This window comes from Zonotrichia albicollis, chromosome 31, assembly GCF_047830755.1.
Source record: "Zonotrichia albicollis isolate bZonAlb1 chromosome 31, bZonAlb1.hap1, whole genome shotgun sequence".
Classification (NCBI taxonomy): Eukaryota; Metazoa; Chordata; class Aves; order Passeriformes; family Passerellidae; genus Zonotrichia; species Zonotrichia albicollis.
In genome coordinates, this window is record NC_133849.1 from 4818354 (window position 1) to 4833059 (window position 14706).

The 14706-nt window shown below is 53.6% G+C and overlaps 1 pseudogene; it reads left to right on the plus strand.

The window, feature by feature from the left end:
* Positions 1-7617: 7617 nt before the first annotated feature.
* LOC141725830 (uncharacterized) lies at positions 7618-11086 on the plus strand (annotated as a pseudogene).
* Positions 11087-14706: the final 3620 nt, after the last annotated feature.

Sequence of the window (14706 nt, forward strand, 5' to 3'; positions counted from 1 at the left end):
GGTTCCTTTACTTTCTACTCAGAACTGTTAAATGCCGTGTGTATATTCTGCTGCGAGTGCTGTAGTGATAATGTCCCGAGAGGCAGTCCCCTGAGATTAGCACTGACAAACTGGGGCACAGTGACCCACGCTGCAGCACTTGGAGGGGCCTGTGCCCCGTGGGATGGACTCAGTTTGGAGAAGTTCCTGGAGAAGTCTCCGGTGGGAGAGAGCCCAGGGTGCAGCAGGGGAACGACTCCTGTCCCTGAGCAGAGGGAGAAGCCCCGGGGCAGGAACGGAGCCCGGCCCCATTCCCTGTCTGCGGCACTGCCGGGGTAGGAGGTGCAGCTGGAAGGAGGGAGGCGTGGGGGAAAGCTGCATTTAAGGGTATCCACTTATTTCTCGTTATCCTGCTCTGAGTTTTTGGAGTTTTCTGTCCGAAATCTCTCCCCTCCCCCACTCATCCACAGGGGTTTGGGGCGGTTTCAAATTTCTAGGGGAAATCAAAGCGATGCCCTGATGCTCCTAATTAGGGGCAGGAGAAGTGAGGCTCCAGGGCTTCCCGCTGAGCCGGAGCCACCGGAGCCGCAATGCCGGGAAAGCCGTGGCGGGAGCTGTGGAGAAGTTTCTTTGTGTTTTCAGCTCAATCCCCTCGGGCCCGGGCCCGTTCCAGGGCTGTTCCTCAGCTCCGGCTCTGCCCTCACGCAGCCCGGAGGGCCTGAGAAGGTGGGGCGGGGCTGTGCCGTGTGCAGAGCACGCCCCTGGCTGCGATTGGGCGATGGTGCCGTCAGTCGTGGTTGTGGCCTGCTGATTGGTGGGAGCGGCGGAGAGCGGCCGTGGCTGAACAGCGGCGCCATTGTCGTGTTTGCGGACCTGCGAGTGGCGGCAGCGGCCGGCGCGCGGTGAGGCGGCGGCGGAGCTCGGAGGCGGCCGCAGCGCTGGTGGGAGCCGCGCTGGGTTGTGCGGGGGCTCGGGGCTGGCTGCGGGCCTCGGGGGCGGCAGGGGGCTCGGGCGGGTTCGTTGTGCCGTGTCCGGTCCGTGTTGCCGCTGGCGTGAGGGCGCTGCGGGAGCGGCTGCCCGCGGTCTCCTTGCGGCCGCTGCCTCGGCAGGAGCCGCTGCCGGAGCAGCGCTGGCTCGGCCCGGTTGCTGTGGCTGGGACAGAGGGGGCTGCCCCGTGCCCGGGGCTGTGCGGTGAAATTGCCGTGGCCGGAGGTTTGTGTGCCCAGAGGAGACAGAGGAGTCCTGTAAAAGTGACTTTATTGCTGAGCAGAGGGAGAGGCCGTGGGGCATTTGCCGAGGGCTCTCTGCCATTGTTGTAGTTCGCAGCCTCCTTTGTATTCTCATTTTCCCGGCCTCATCTCCCTCTCCCTTTGCCCACTGGCTGAGGTGCTTGGAAGGTTCAGACCTCCCGATCTGCCAACTGCATGTCCTCGTTAATGTGCACCCCCACTTTTGTATAACAGCCGATATTCGTGGCTGTGTTAATTCCTTGTTCTTCTGGAAGTTCAGGAATTTAGTGGGTCTTTCTGTGAGCAGCAGTCCATGTTAATTAGTAACATTTATTGAAGCTGATGGTTTCGCCCCTTATTTCCTTATCTACGAGTCCCTGGCCCCTCGCTCAGCTGCTGAATGAGCTGCACTCTCAAGGTGTGGAGCATGGTAAAAAGATGGGAGTTGTTGTAGCACATCAGAGGAGAAACAGCATTCGTTTAACCCATGGTCTCCAAGAAAGCCACAAAACCGTGTCCCATTCCCCTTCTTTCCGCATTTGAATCCATACATGAGCTGTTTTTTGTTTCTGGTGTTGTTTTGTTTTTCACCACTTTTCCTTTGTCATCTATTTGCCAACAGCAGTTTGTGACATTTAATTTTCCACAAACTCCTCTTTTTTCTGCTAACAGATGATCTGATCCCACCCCATGGTTAAGTGTTGTGTTCCTCATTTCAGTGGATTGGTCGGCAGGAAGCTCAGGAGCTGGAGCTGTCTGGTTGGTTATTATTGCAAGGGCAGCTTGTAATCTAATGATGCCATTGAAATGAGAAATGGATTCTGTGGCTCCTGATATGAAATGGTTCGGGTTCCCAGGGGCTGGTCCATGGTGTTTGTCCAGGCTTAGAGCAAATTTGGGGAAGAATCCCCCCAAAGGAGCTCCGGTGGGAAAAGCAGATCCAATCGGCCCCTCCCCCCAACTGGTCCGGGAGGAAAGAAAAATACCTCCTTGGAGAAAGGTGGAAAAAAACCCTGTTTATTAAACAATAAGACCAAAACAGTATCAAAACAATGAGACCCCTTGCCACTCTAAAAGAGATGACAAACTGAGAAAACCCCGGGTCAAGCAGCAGCTCACTCAGTCTCTGATCAGTCTCTCAGTGCTGGAATTGTCGCAGGCCAGGGCCGGCCCAGTGGGCCACAGCTGCAGCTGCCGGTGCTCTCCTGGGTGTTCAGTCCAGAGCAGTTCCAAGAGGTCCAAAGAAAAGGGAAAAAAAACAGTCCAGGGAACTTCTTTGCCTCAGCTAGCTAACACTAACTAAAAAGCAAAAAAAGAGCTCTCTGTCCCGCTGTCTGTCCGCAGACAACACAGTCAGGAGGAGTGAGTGCAGTGTCTGAAAACAAACTGCGCGCTTCTTCTCTCTCCCCCTTCACTCTCTGTAACACTCTTAAAGGTACAAAACTTATTATTATTCAGCATAAACAGAATGAGACGATTGGGGATAAAAGCATCATATAGTCAACCCAGGACAGTTGTTGTAGGATTTGTTCTGCTGGCCGTTCATCTTTTCCCGATTTTTGGCCGCTCTCTCCAGCCAGGGCTGCATCAATTGACTGTTTTTGTCTAACTAAATCATCAAATCCTTGGATTCCCAACTGATTTCCTTGAATTTTTGGTAGGAAAAAATCCCCTGTGCTCTAATATACCCTATATATCACTGACAGTGCCAGCACATGTTGGAGTGGGCAGAGGGATGATTCTCCCCATTTGTTTATAGTGAAGTTTTCCCAACATTCTCCATGTGCTGTTTCCCTTTGCAGCTTCACCCGTTTGTGTTGCAGGGTCAGATATCCTCCCCCTGGGCTCTGCCTTGAGCTGTGCAAATTCCATCAGTGCCAGCAGGCAGAGCTTGGGGTGAGGGGCAGAGGGAATCAGCCCAATTCCTGCCCCAGGCAAGAGATCCAGGTGCATTGTCCACACTTTGCCCAGCAGTGTTCATTTGCATTTCTAAAGCTCCTCTGCAGGCTGCCTGGAAGAAGCTTCACTTCCTGCTGCTGGGCAATGTTGATGTTTTGTTGCTGGTCGTTATCTCTGTGGGTATCTTTTGGGCTGTTCCCAGTCTATTGAGGTGTTAAACTCATCCCCATTGAGTGGTCTAACAACCCTTAAAAAAAAACTTTAAAATTCATTTCCCCAAGGGCAAGACAACCCAAGCGTGAGCAGAAAAATAATATTTAAAAGTAACAAAATCGGTAGATTTTGCAGCAGTGGAATGGCTGGCAGCCCAGAGTGTGGGTGTCAGTGAGCCCCAGAGTGGAATTGTGCCCTGGTGTTCCCCAGCAGCTGTGGCAGTGCAGGCCCAGGCAGCGCTGAAGCTGCAGCAGTGGCAGCAAGGCTTGGCCCCAGTGGCTGGAGATGGCAGAGGAGGGTGGCCAGGATTGCAGAGGATTCCAGGGGAGGATCTGTGGGCAGGCGCAGGGGCTTGGCCCGCTGTGGAGCCCTGGCTGCTGCTGCGTTGCCTTCAGGGCAGGCTCAGGGGCGGCCTCCCATCCTCCTGCTGCGGGCGGGAAGTGCAAATCTCCGGGGCTTCAGAGCCCTTGAGGCCAGGCTGAGGGGTCCCCCCGTGTTGAGCTGTGCTGGCGGCTGTTTCTGGCCTCAGGGACACTTGGCATGGGCCCCTTGGCCACCAGTGGTGCTGCTTTGCACTCCTTGGGCAGGAGCCGATGTCCTGGCTGGGTGTTGGCAGCAGCAAAGTGCCAGGGCAGGCTGTGTGCCAGCCCAGCTTGCTGTGGGAGAATATGCCTTGATATCTGCTCCAGTGGTTGCTGAAGCAGTGAGAATTGCTTTTGCCCCCCTGTTAGGTGCCATGGTGTCAGCAGAAGATATTGAAGCCTTCCTGCTCAGGGCATTTCAGTGCCAGGCTCTCACAGGCACCCAGAGCTGCGCGGGTTGAGCTGAGCATGGGGCGGTGACCTGCGCTGTGTCTGATTGCCCTTCCTTAATAACAGCCTGTCTTGTAGCTCTTTTCCCTTCTGCTGCTCTTGCAGAGCCAGCCACAAACACATTTTCTCCCTGAGGCCAGGGAATGTCCCATCATCAATCTGTCCCAGCCTGGGTCTGGAGCTCTGTCCCTTGAGTGCAGTCCTGGGTTCCTTGCCAGCCCCTCTCCAGGCTGTTCAAACAGGAGGCTGGGTTACCCTTGCGCTGTCCTCAGTTCTAAATCCTCCTGTGCCATTGAACAAGTTTCATACTGTAATAACCGAGCCCTGCTCATCCATTTAGAGGCTCTTTTGGTTGTCAGAGCTTTAACTTGATGCCAGACTTGAACTGTAGGAGATCCTATATAAAGTTAAATATTTTAGCACAAGAATTCCTTTGGAAAGACCCTGTTTAACACCCACCTATAATTCAAATTCCTTTTCCCTGTCTAGAAGGCCAAGACCTGCAGCCTCAGTTAATCTTCATTTTAACACTTGAAAATTCTGTGTTTCCTCCTGCTGTGTATCCATCCAGTTTGTTGACTGGCAGGATAGGAGTGTTGTAGGGAGGCATCCTTGGCTCCAAAATCGCTGCCTTTAACAGGGACTCAATACCAGGCTGTGAGCCCTTCCTTTCCTCTCTTGGAACAGGGTATTGCTTGTCCTGGTTGCTTTAAAGTAATTTGTAGAGGCTCCTTATCTAATTTTCCCTATTTCCCTGGGGCTGCCCACACTTCTGGGTTCACTTCAGCATAGGTCTTGCCTGACATATGGCACAGAGGTACAACACTACTGGCCTCTGTATCAGTTTTTATGATATTAATTTGCGTTACGAGTTTAGCAATCAAATGCCTTCCCAGGAAATGATAATAACAATTAGGAGCAGATAAAACTTCATGCATTTCAGACCAATCTCCCAGTTCTGCTAAGAGTGGTTGAATAAAACCACACATCTTTCCCACTTATCCCCTGAATAACCAGAGACATTTTTGGCATTTCCCCCCCTTAAGTCCAAGATTCAGAGTGGATTGAGAGGCCCCTGTGTCCATCAGGAAATGCCTCCTCTCAATGCAGACCCACCCTGAATGTTCTCAAGGGCTCCAGTGTGGAGGGTCCCTGGTGTGATGGGAGCTGTGCCAGCCCTGCCAATCCATGTCCATCAAGGGGTGGACTTGCTGGTGCTGAGGGTGCTGCTGTCTGTGCTTGCAGTGTCCTTGTGCCCTGCAGCTGGAGCCCTGGTTCCTTGCCAGGGGCTGTTTGGGTGGGCTCTCCCCTTCCGAGGAGGGCAATGCCTCTGCCAGGTGCTTGTGGCCGAGCCCGTGCCCTGGGTGCTGGGGCCCCCTTGGGCCCTGGGGTTGATCCCTCAGGGGCTGTAGGAACTGTGCCCTGGCCTTTGCCTTCAGCTTGGCCTTTTGCTGCTCCCTTCTTGCATTTACCTGCTGTGCCTTTGTGCCCAAGTGCTGCAGGGCCTTCTTGTGCCCCTCCTGCAGCCCCCTCAGTGCCTGTGGGTGCTTGTCTTGCTTTACAAGGGAGGTGTCTGCTCGGGAAGGCAGAAAAAGCCTCTCTTGGAATGGAGAATGCAAAACCCCTCGCTCTTAATTTTTAAAATAGTGAAATGAAGGGGCTCTCAGGCAAAGATATGGGAATAGGAATACCAGTTCTTTACTAGTGTGTATAATAAAGCAAACAAACAGCAACAGCTGCGGCACTGACAGCAAACAGAGGCCGGAGCCAGTCCCGGCCTTTGGGCTGCGGCGCTTTCCCCTTGGGTGCAGTTCCGGGCACGGCCGGCAGGGGCGCTGGTGGCTCCCGCGGGGCGGGGCAGCGCATCCCTCCCATGGGAACCTCTCTGAACGGAAATAGAGCAATCCCTTCATCTAACTTTTTCACTTTTTTACCTTCTATGGCCTTTCTCCCGTATTTTGGGAAAGAATTTGTAGAGGGCTGCCTTTTAACTGAGCTCCTTGTGTTTCAATAAGGTGCTTCCTGTAGAGAGAGAGTGTTTCCCTGAACAGCCGGAGCTGTCGTTACCAAGGGGACGTAACTCAGAGCCGAACAGGGTCAGGGGAGGATATCCCGCCGAGGCTCGGTGGGAGTGTGGGCAGGGTCTGCTGCCGGAATCGGCAGAGGGGGATGTTCCCGTGGAGCCCGAGGCGGAGCGTGGGCAGCCCCCAGATGGCTGATGGCGGCTGATCCAGCAGCTCCCGGCAGAGCAAAGGCAGGTGGGAGAGCCCGGCAGCAGCGGCGGTGCCCAGCGCAGGTGGCACGGGCAGGGCAGGCGGGGATGGGATGGCTGGGACCCCCCCTGGGTGCGATGGGCGCGGTGAGCTCGGAGCAGGCGGCGGGACAGAGCAACCCCCATCTTGCCCAGCATGGGCGGCAGAGCGGCCGCGGGCCAGGCAGTGGGAGCAGGGCACACAAATTGAGCGAGAGCGCCGGGGCAGGTGGAGCTGCCCTGGGCAGTGAGGCCGCACCTGGGATGGAAAGCGGGGCAGGCGGAGCTGAGGCGGGCAGCGAGCCGGGACCCGGGACAGGCGCCTGGGCCGGGAACGGAGGGGGCAAGACCTGCAGAGGATCCCACTCTCTTTCTGATTTTTCCTCCTGTTCCCTTCCCTTTCATTTCCCTTTTTCTTTTCTTGTTTTTTTTATCGGGGCTTTCTGATACTGCAAAGGTTTTAATTCTCCTAAAATCTGGTGTCTAACATGTGGCATATTCTCTTTCTTCTAGATTAAAGGGTGTTTTTTTACAAATAAAGTAATAAAGCCAGAACCTAAGAAATCTCAACTTCTGCTTGGATACTTTGAAATGGTCGATGAGCTAACTCACAACCTCCTAATGTTGTTTTTCTCATCACATTTTTATTTATCCTTTGGCAAATTAATAATCTTTCAGTTACTTGATTGGCTACTCCAAAAATCCCAGTGCACCCATAGTCCCTTAAAAAATGATCACACAAATCTTGAGTACCCCAGTGGGTTTTCTGATGCAAGTCTTCTAATATTTTCCTAGTAAGCACGTTTTATTATGAAATTGTCTTCCATCAAGAAGTTTCCATTTCCCTGATTTATCTTTTTCACTTCCTATCTTGTTTAATTCTTTTCTCTCGGCTTCCCTAAACTTTGGAATTTCCAGTTTTTCCTTGTTTGGAGTTAATATTAACATAACTCTTTCAGTTCCATTTTCTAGTGCATCCTTAGCATTGTGATGTGCCCCCACTTTGCCCAGTTTGCCTCTCCTTTGGCCCGGGCCGGGTTCCCCCGCCCGCAGCGGCTGGAGCAGCCGAGAGCCCCGCGCTGCCCATCCCGACCTGTCCCGGCTCCATCCCCGCTCCTGCCGCGGCTGCGAGGGCTGCGGGAACGGGGCAGCGAGGGTGTGGCTGCTGATGGGGGAGGAGGAGGAGGGAGGGAAGGGCAGGGATGAAGGGGGAGGAGGAGGTGGGGTTAGGGAGGAGGAGCAGGGGGAGGGATGGAAGAGCAGAAGGATGTGGAGATAAGACAGAGTAGGAGGATGAGGGGGGGTGGAAGGGCAGGAGGATGAAGAGGAAGAGGAGGGACAAAGGCAGATCCAGGCTGAGCTGAGGGAACCACGCCGTCGATCCCTGCCTGAATTCGCAGCCCCCACCTGTGGGATCATCGCCCCCCCCAATCGCACCGGTGAGCGGGGACGGGGAGCTGGGCCCGGATATCCCGGGGGGTCCCTGGGTTGGGTTTTTGGGGATGTTTGGAGAATGAAGCAGTCCAAGGCTGAGCGGAAAAGGCCCCTTGGGAGGACATCGGGGGGTGGCGGTGGCGGCTGCCGGCAGAGGCAGCCTGGAGGAGCAGAGCCCTGTGTCCCCCAGGAGCCCAAAGCGGGGAGCCCAGAGAGGGGGGAGCGCCGCCATTGGCGGGAGCCTCAAGAGCCTGGAGAGGGGCAGGGGGAACTCCTTGGAGCCGCTGCAGCCCAGAGCAGAGAATGAGGGGAGAAGGGAGCCCGGGAGCCCAAACAGCCCCGGCATCCCGAAATGGGGAGAGCGAAGCGGGGGCAGCTTTTGGCATTGCTGGGACTGCCAGCAGCCTGGGCAGGGCGTGCAGCGGGCACAAGGGAGACCCCAATCGAAGCGTGACCCCCAGCAGCTGGGACAGGGGGGAACCTCCGAACACCAGAGGGGAGGGACCGGGGACAGGGAACTCCTGGGAGGCTTTTTCAGGGCTGAATCTTGGTGTTTGGGAGGTTTTTCTGGAGCTGAGGTGGCCAGTGATTGTAAAGATGGACTCGGGCAGAGGGACCTTCAAACTCACTGTGTTTTGGGGAAGATGAAACAGGAAAGCCTTATAAATACAATTGTCTGGCAAAAGACTTTGAGGATATAGAAACTATAAGGAAGATTGAAATGAAAGCAAGCTCTGAAATAACCTTAGTTAGTGAACAACTGGAAAACAATGGTGTGGCCTGACTCAAGGTAATCCCCTTTTGATGAAACAATTCCCTCTGCTCGCAGACAGATCCAAGGCTCACAGCAGACCCTACAGCTTTGCAGAGGGAGTCCAAAGAGGAGTTTTTAGGGTTTAAAATGTAACACATTATGATAATGTAATGACTTTTACAGGCTTGATGTAAATGCTATAGGATTTGTATCTTGTACTAGATTGGTTAGTGAGAAATAGAATATTCAACAGAACAGGAGATTGATTGTATTGTAACAGGAACCTTACTCTCTTACGCTCTTCCCCTCTTACTCTCTCACCCTCTCACCCTCTGTACCCCTCTCTTTTCTCGGGCCTGCTCCGAGCTGTGCCTGGCAGCTCCAAGCATGGCCCTGCACCCAGGCCCTTTGCAATAAACCGCAAGTTCCACGCCCTGGCTGCAGAGCTCTCTCGTCTCCATCCGTCCCGACCGTCCTACCCCCCGACACTCCTACAAACGCGCTCATCCGTTGTTTTCCCCAAACCAGGATTTCCCATTGCCAAGGCCTGGGAGGCTGCGAGGAAGAGGAAGATGCCCCGGGACACTGAGGCAGGTGAGGAGGAAGTCAGTGCCCCTTTCCCCTCTGTGCTGCTCCATCTCCCAGCCCAGCACGGCCCCGGCTGCAGCTCAGCCCTGGGGGATCTCCTTGCCCTTGCCTGTGGCATGGAGGCAAATGCCATCCTGTCCTTGTCCTTTCTCCCCCAGAGCAGGAGCTGAGCATGGAGAGCAGGGAGGACAAATGCCCACGGCAGAACCTGGTGGAAGAGGCCGTTTTGAGCGGCTCCACGGCGCAGGAAGGCAACGGGGAGGAAAAGCCCCGGAGATGCCGCACGAGGAGGGGCTGCAAACGCAGCCGGCGGGGATCTGAGGGGGAAAGAGCCAGCCTGGGCCGGGAAGGCGGCCTGAGACGGAGCCAGAGCTTGGAGCTGGTGCTCCATGATCAGCTCCATGATGGGGAGAAGACCCACACATGCAAGAAGTGTGGGAAGAGCTTCAGGTGGAACTGCGACCTGATCAGGCACCAGAGGATCCACACTGGGAAGAAGCCCTACCAGTGTGGAGAGTGTGGGATGTGCTTCACAGAGAGCTCCAGCCTGATCAAGCACCAGAGGATCCACACTGGTGAAAAGCCCTTTGAGTGTGGGGAGTGTGGGAAGAGCTTCAGCCAGAGCTCCAGCCTGATTGTGCACCAGAGGATCCACACTGGGGAACGGCCCTACGAGTGTGTGGAGTGTTGGAAGAGCTTCAAACAGAGCTCCAGCCTGATCAAGCACCAGAGGATCCACACTGGGGAGAGGCCGTACAAATGCTCCGAGTGTGGGATGTGCTTCAGGCGGAGCTCCCACCTGATGAGCCACCAGAGCTCCCACACTGAGGAGAGGCCCTACGAATGTTCCAAATGTGGGAAGAGGTTTAAGACCAGCTCTCTTCTCCTCCAGCATTATCGAATTCACAGAGAGGAGAGGCCCTTCCAATGCCCCGACTGTGGGAAAGGATTCAGGCACAACTGCAACCTCATCACCCACCGGCGCATCCACACAGGGGAGAGGCCCTATGAGTGTGATAAATGCAGGAAGAGGTTTCCAACCAGCTCCAATCTCCTCCAGCACTATCGGATTCACACAGAGGAGAGGCCCTTCCGCTGCCCCAACTGTGGGAAGGGATTCAAGCACAACTCCCACCTCATCAGGCACCGGCGCATCCACACTGGGGAGAGGCCCTACGAGTGTCCCCAGTGTGGGAAGAGCTTCTACAGCAGCTCTCACTTGACCCGACACCAACGGAGGCACCACTAAGGGAAGCCCTGCGAGTGCCCCGAGTGCGGGCAGAGCTTCGTGTGCTGCTCCAGCTCCATCCCCCCCTGGAGGAGGCACTTTGGGCACAGCCCTGGTCACTCACATTCCCTGTGATCCATGTTGAGAACACACCTGGCTGGTTCTCCTCTTTGTTTGGCCTTAATTTTCCTCTGCTTATCCTTTATCCTTTAAAAACACCCAAGACTGGGTTAAATGAAGGAAATTCATCGAATATATCTGACGTTGAATAATTTCTCAGTTGTTTTAGGGGGAATTTAGGATTTGGGGACACGTTCTGTGTGGAGTGCTGCTGTTGCTACGAGTCAGGAATTTGATCTCACCATTCTTGTGTTGATAAGAACTCCTCCCTTGACCCGAACCCCAACTCCACCCTTTGGATACCCTATAAAAACTCCACGGCCCTACCTTTGCCCTGTCTTTGGGGGGTAAGAAATGGATTCCTAAAGGATCAGCTGTTTTCCAACTGGATTCCCAGAGGATCAACCCTTTCCCACTGGATTCCAAGAGGATCAGCCCTTTCACACTGGATTCCAAGAGAATCAGCCTTTTTTACTGAATTCCCAGAGGATTCTGACTCTGTCACTGTTTCTTTTTGTTTGTATTACTGCATTTGTATTTTTAATTTTTGCTAATAAAGTACTGTTTTTTCTGCTTTCATATCTTTGCCCGAGAGCCCCTTAATTTCAAAATAAATTACTATTATTATTATTATTACTACCACTACTACTACTAATAATAATAATAGTAATAGTAATCAAAGGGAGGGGGTTTACATTTTCCATTTCAGTGGAGCCTCCTGAAATGGGGAGACACCCCCAAGGTTGGGCCATGTCAAATAGTTCGTGAAAGATGTAAAGTAGTTGATGTATATGCATGAGGGTCTATGAATATGCAACAGGGTGATGTAATTAAAACCAGATTAATTAAGGGGTGTCCCCGAACATAACTGGGGGATCTTGGTGGCAATAACAACCTTTGCTCGATGGTCCTTGTCTCCCATGATGTCAATCCGTTGCAAATTCATGGCCTTGTTGCATATCCATAAAGTACTTTACATATTCCAGGAACAAAATTGGCTTAATCCTGTCTGGGGGTCCAACCCCCCTCCCAGCTCAATTTTGGGTGTCCCATCCTCCTCCTAGCTCAGTTTTGGGACCCCATACCCATCCCAGCTTAATTTGGGGGTTCCATTCCCTTCCCACCTCAATTTGGGGGTCCCATTCCCCTCCCAGCTCAATTTTGAGGTCTTGACCCTCTTTTCCGCGCTCTCTTCTTTTCGATCGTTCCCCCAATCCCCTCCCCCGTGTTTGGTTTTGGGGGCTCCAAGCCCCTCCTGCTCGGGTTTGGGCTCCCGACCCCGTTTTGGATTAATTTGGGGTCCCCATCCCATCCCCAGCGTCACCTTCCCCCCCCTCCCCCCTAAATTCTGCTCCTGGCAACTGAAGAGTCATCAGCGAGACACGCTCTGATTGGCTGGAAATTACCCCGCGCTGTGTCTGGTTATTTCCCGCAGTGAGAGGCCTTGGTCTGTGCCTGGCAAGCGATGAGTCAGAGACGGACCGGGCGCTGATTGGCTGAAAATCGCTGAGCGGGGCCGGTGCTCTGAGTTTGTGCCCAGCAAGTGGAACGTCATCAGTGCTGCGCGTTCTGATTGGTTTGGATCTGTGTTGGGGTGGGGACAAGAGGAACTGGGATTACTTGGGGTTTCTTTGGGTTTATTTAGGGTTTGTTTGGGTTTTTTTTGGGATTATATATTGACTAATTGGGGTTTATCATGGGTTTTACTTGGTTTATTTCGTATTAGTTGGGGTTATTTGGAATTATTTGGGTTTATTTGGAAGTATTTGGGTTTCTTTGGGCTTATTTGAGTCTATGTGGGTTTACTTGGAATTATTTGGGGTTCTTGGGGTTAATGTTGGTGTATATGGGGTTTTTTAGGTGTAGTTGAAATCAGTTGGTGTTTTTTGGGTTTAATTTGGGGGTTATTTTGTTATTTTGGGGTTGTTTGTATTTGTTCAGGGTTATTTGGGAGACTTTTAGGTAATGTTTGGGTTTTTTTCGAGGTATTTGCGGTGTATTTTAAGTGTTTTGGGGCTATTTTGGTTATTTTGGGTCATATGGGGTAATTAAATCCGGCAATGTTTCTGCTGCAAAAAACGGGAATTTTTCTTTAAAAATCTGAGAGTTTTTCCCCAAAGAAACTAGAATGTCCCTTAAAAATCCTGGACTTTTCCCAGCCAATAGCAGCGCGCCCCTCCCCAAACCATCCAATCACTGCACGCCTCCCCTCATACACGCCCGCCTCTCACACACCGAACAAACCAATCACCGCATTCCTGCTCTCAGCGACTCTCGCCCTTTTTGACCTGAATCGACGAATCACCAGGCGTCTTCCCTCAGCAAGTCCCGCCTTCCTTTCTTCTATCCAACCAATCACCGCGCATCTCCCCTTGGCAATGCCTGCGCCCCCGCCCATCTCCTGTCAATCACCGCGCCCTCCGCGAAACCAACCAATCACCGGGCACCTCCTATCAGCAACTCCCACCCTCTCCAATGCCGATCCAGCCAATCAGTGCCGAGCCCAAAGGTCGCCCCCTGACCCATGGGCCTAGCATGGTGCGGGCGCCCCCTCCGCCCCGCCCTGCGTCCCGGAACCCCCTCAGGGACCCCCGGGAGCCGCCCCGGGCTCGGGCGGGTCCTGCGGGAGGCGCTGGAGAGGGCGGGGGAGGCGCTGGGAGAGGACGGGGGGCTCCGGGAGCTGCTGAGGAGGCGCAGGGACAGGTGAGGGGTCCTGGAGGGGTCGTGAGGGGAATTTGGGGAGGGGTCTTGAGGATGTTTTGGGGGGATTTGGGGAGGGTGTGGGGGGAACTTGAGGGGGTTTTAGCGGGGTCTGGGGGTGCTGGGGGGGCTTTGGGGGGGAATTTAGGGAGGGGTCCTTGGGGGGTGTCACGATCCATCCTCACGTACGGGTTTCGTAATGGTTCGTGGATTTGATCTCAGGGTGCAAAAAGAACCGACACGGTACAAAGGGGTTTACAACGATAATCGAAACAAATACACTTTTATTGAATGACCACAGCAAAACGCGATAGAGGGATTAAGAGAGAGAAAAAGATGTGGGAAGAGAGAGACAAAAGAGAGAGAGAGAGAGAAAGAGGGAATAGAGCTACCAAACGTAGAGATGACGTCCTTTGGTCCAGTCCAGTCGAGGACCTGCCTGTTGCATCGGGGAGATCTCAGAGGCCCAGTTCATCTGGCCCCAATTATACTCTTTTTTATTGGGGCAAGGGGGATGGATTTTGCAGCCAAAACAAAGGCAGTTTGTTGTATCTTCGGGGGGGGGTGGGAAATAAGGATACACACAGTCCAAGTTTGGCAGTAGGCGAGAGTCATTGCTTTCGTTGTCCACTGCCTACACCTGCAACATCCACCTTGCTTTGGGCAGCTTTCCTTCCATGCCCTGTACACCTCCCCCGAGTTGGGGCTTTCAGTCCCAATCTCTAGAAGAAGGTGAGAGGGGCCTTCTCACATAGGGATTTCATGTCTCAGTCCTTTGATGAAGAGGTTTCTTACATCTCTACTTGTCTGTCACAGTGGTTATGAGCGGTCTTCTCTTGGAGAAGGGGACCACCCTAACACTCAAACCAGCCAGGCTGAGAGGTAGGGAGGATTCCAGAGCTATTGCGCAAAAGGGCAGGATGCCCTGTGAGCTCAGTGTAGCGCATAACAAACAACATCTGTGAAAACAGCAACTTAGCAGCACTTTCAGGCCTCAGGCACATGACTTTCCCGGCCACCGGATCAGCAAACAGGGGTTTTAATTTTTTGGTGGTCTCTCTCCATGACAATCGTAAGGCAGATGAGGGATATTTCAGACAGACTCTCACAACACAGAACACACTTGTTCCCCCAGCTCCAGAAAACTTGATGCAAGAACAAAAACATTCCTGCAGGAACCACCAAAGGCCAAGGGGCGTTTGGCCACTTTCCCTTCCACACCGCACGCTCGGGCAAATTGCGCAGACCAAGCAGCCTTTCCCCTCTTCCCCATTGGCCTGAAGACACTGTGCACCAAGAGAAAGCTCCTGGACACCCGGCTATCCAACAACAGCAATTTAATGTTCCTGGAGTGGGTGGAGGGAAAGGAAGTGCTGGCAGAGGAGAGGTGTTCCCCGCAGGCTCAGGCGGCCCCAGCAGACGCAGCCTCCCGGATCAGTTCTCCACAGCGCCGCGGCAGGACACTCAGCCACGGGCACACAGGAAAGGCCGCGACTTCC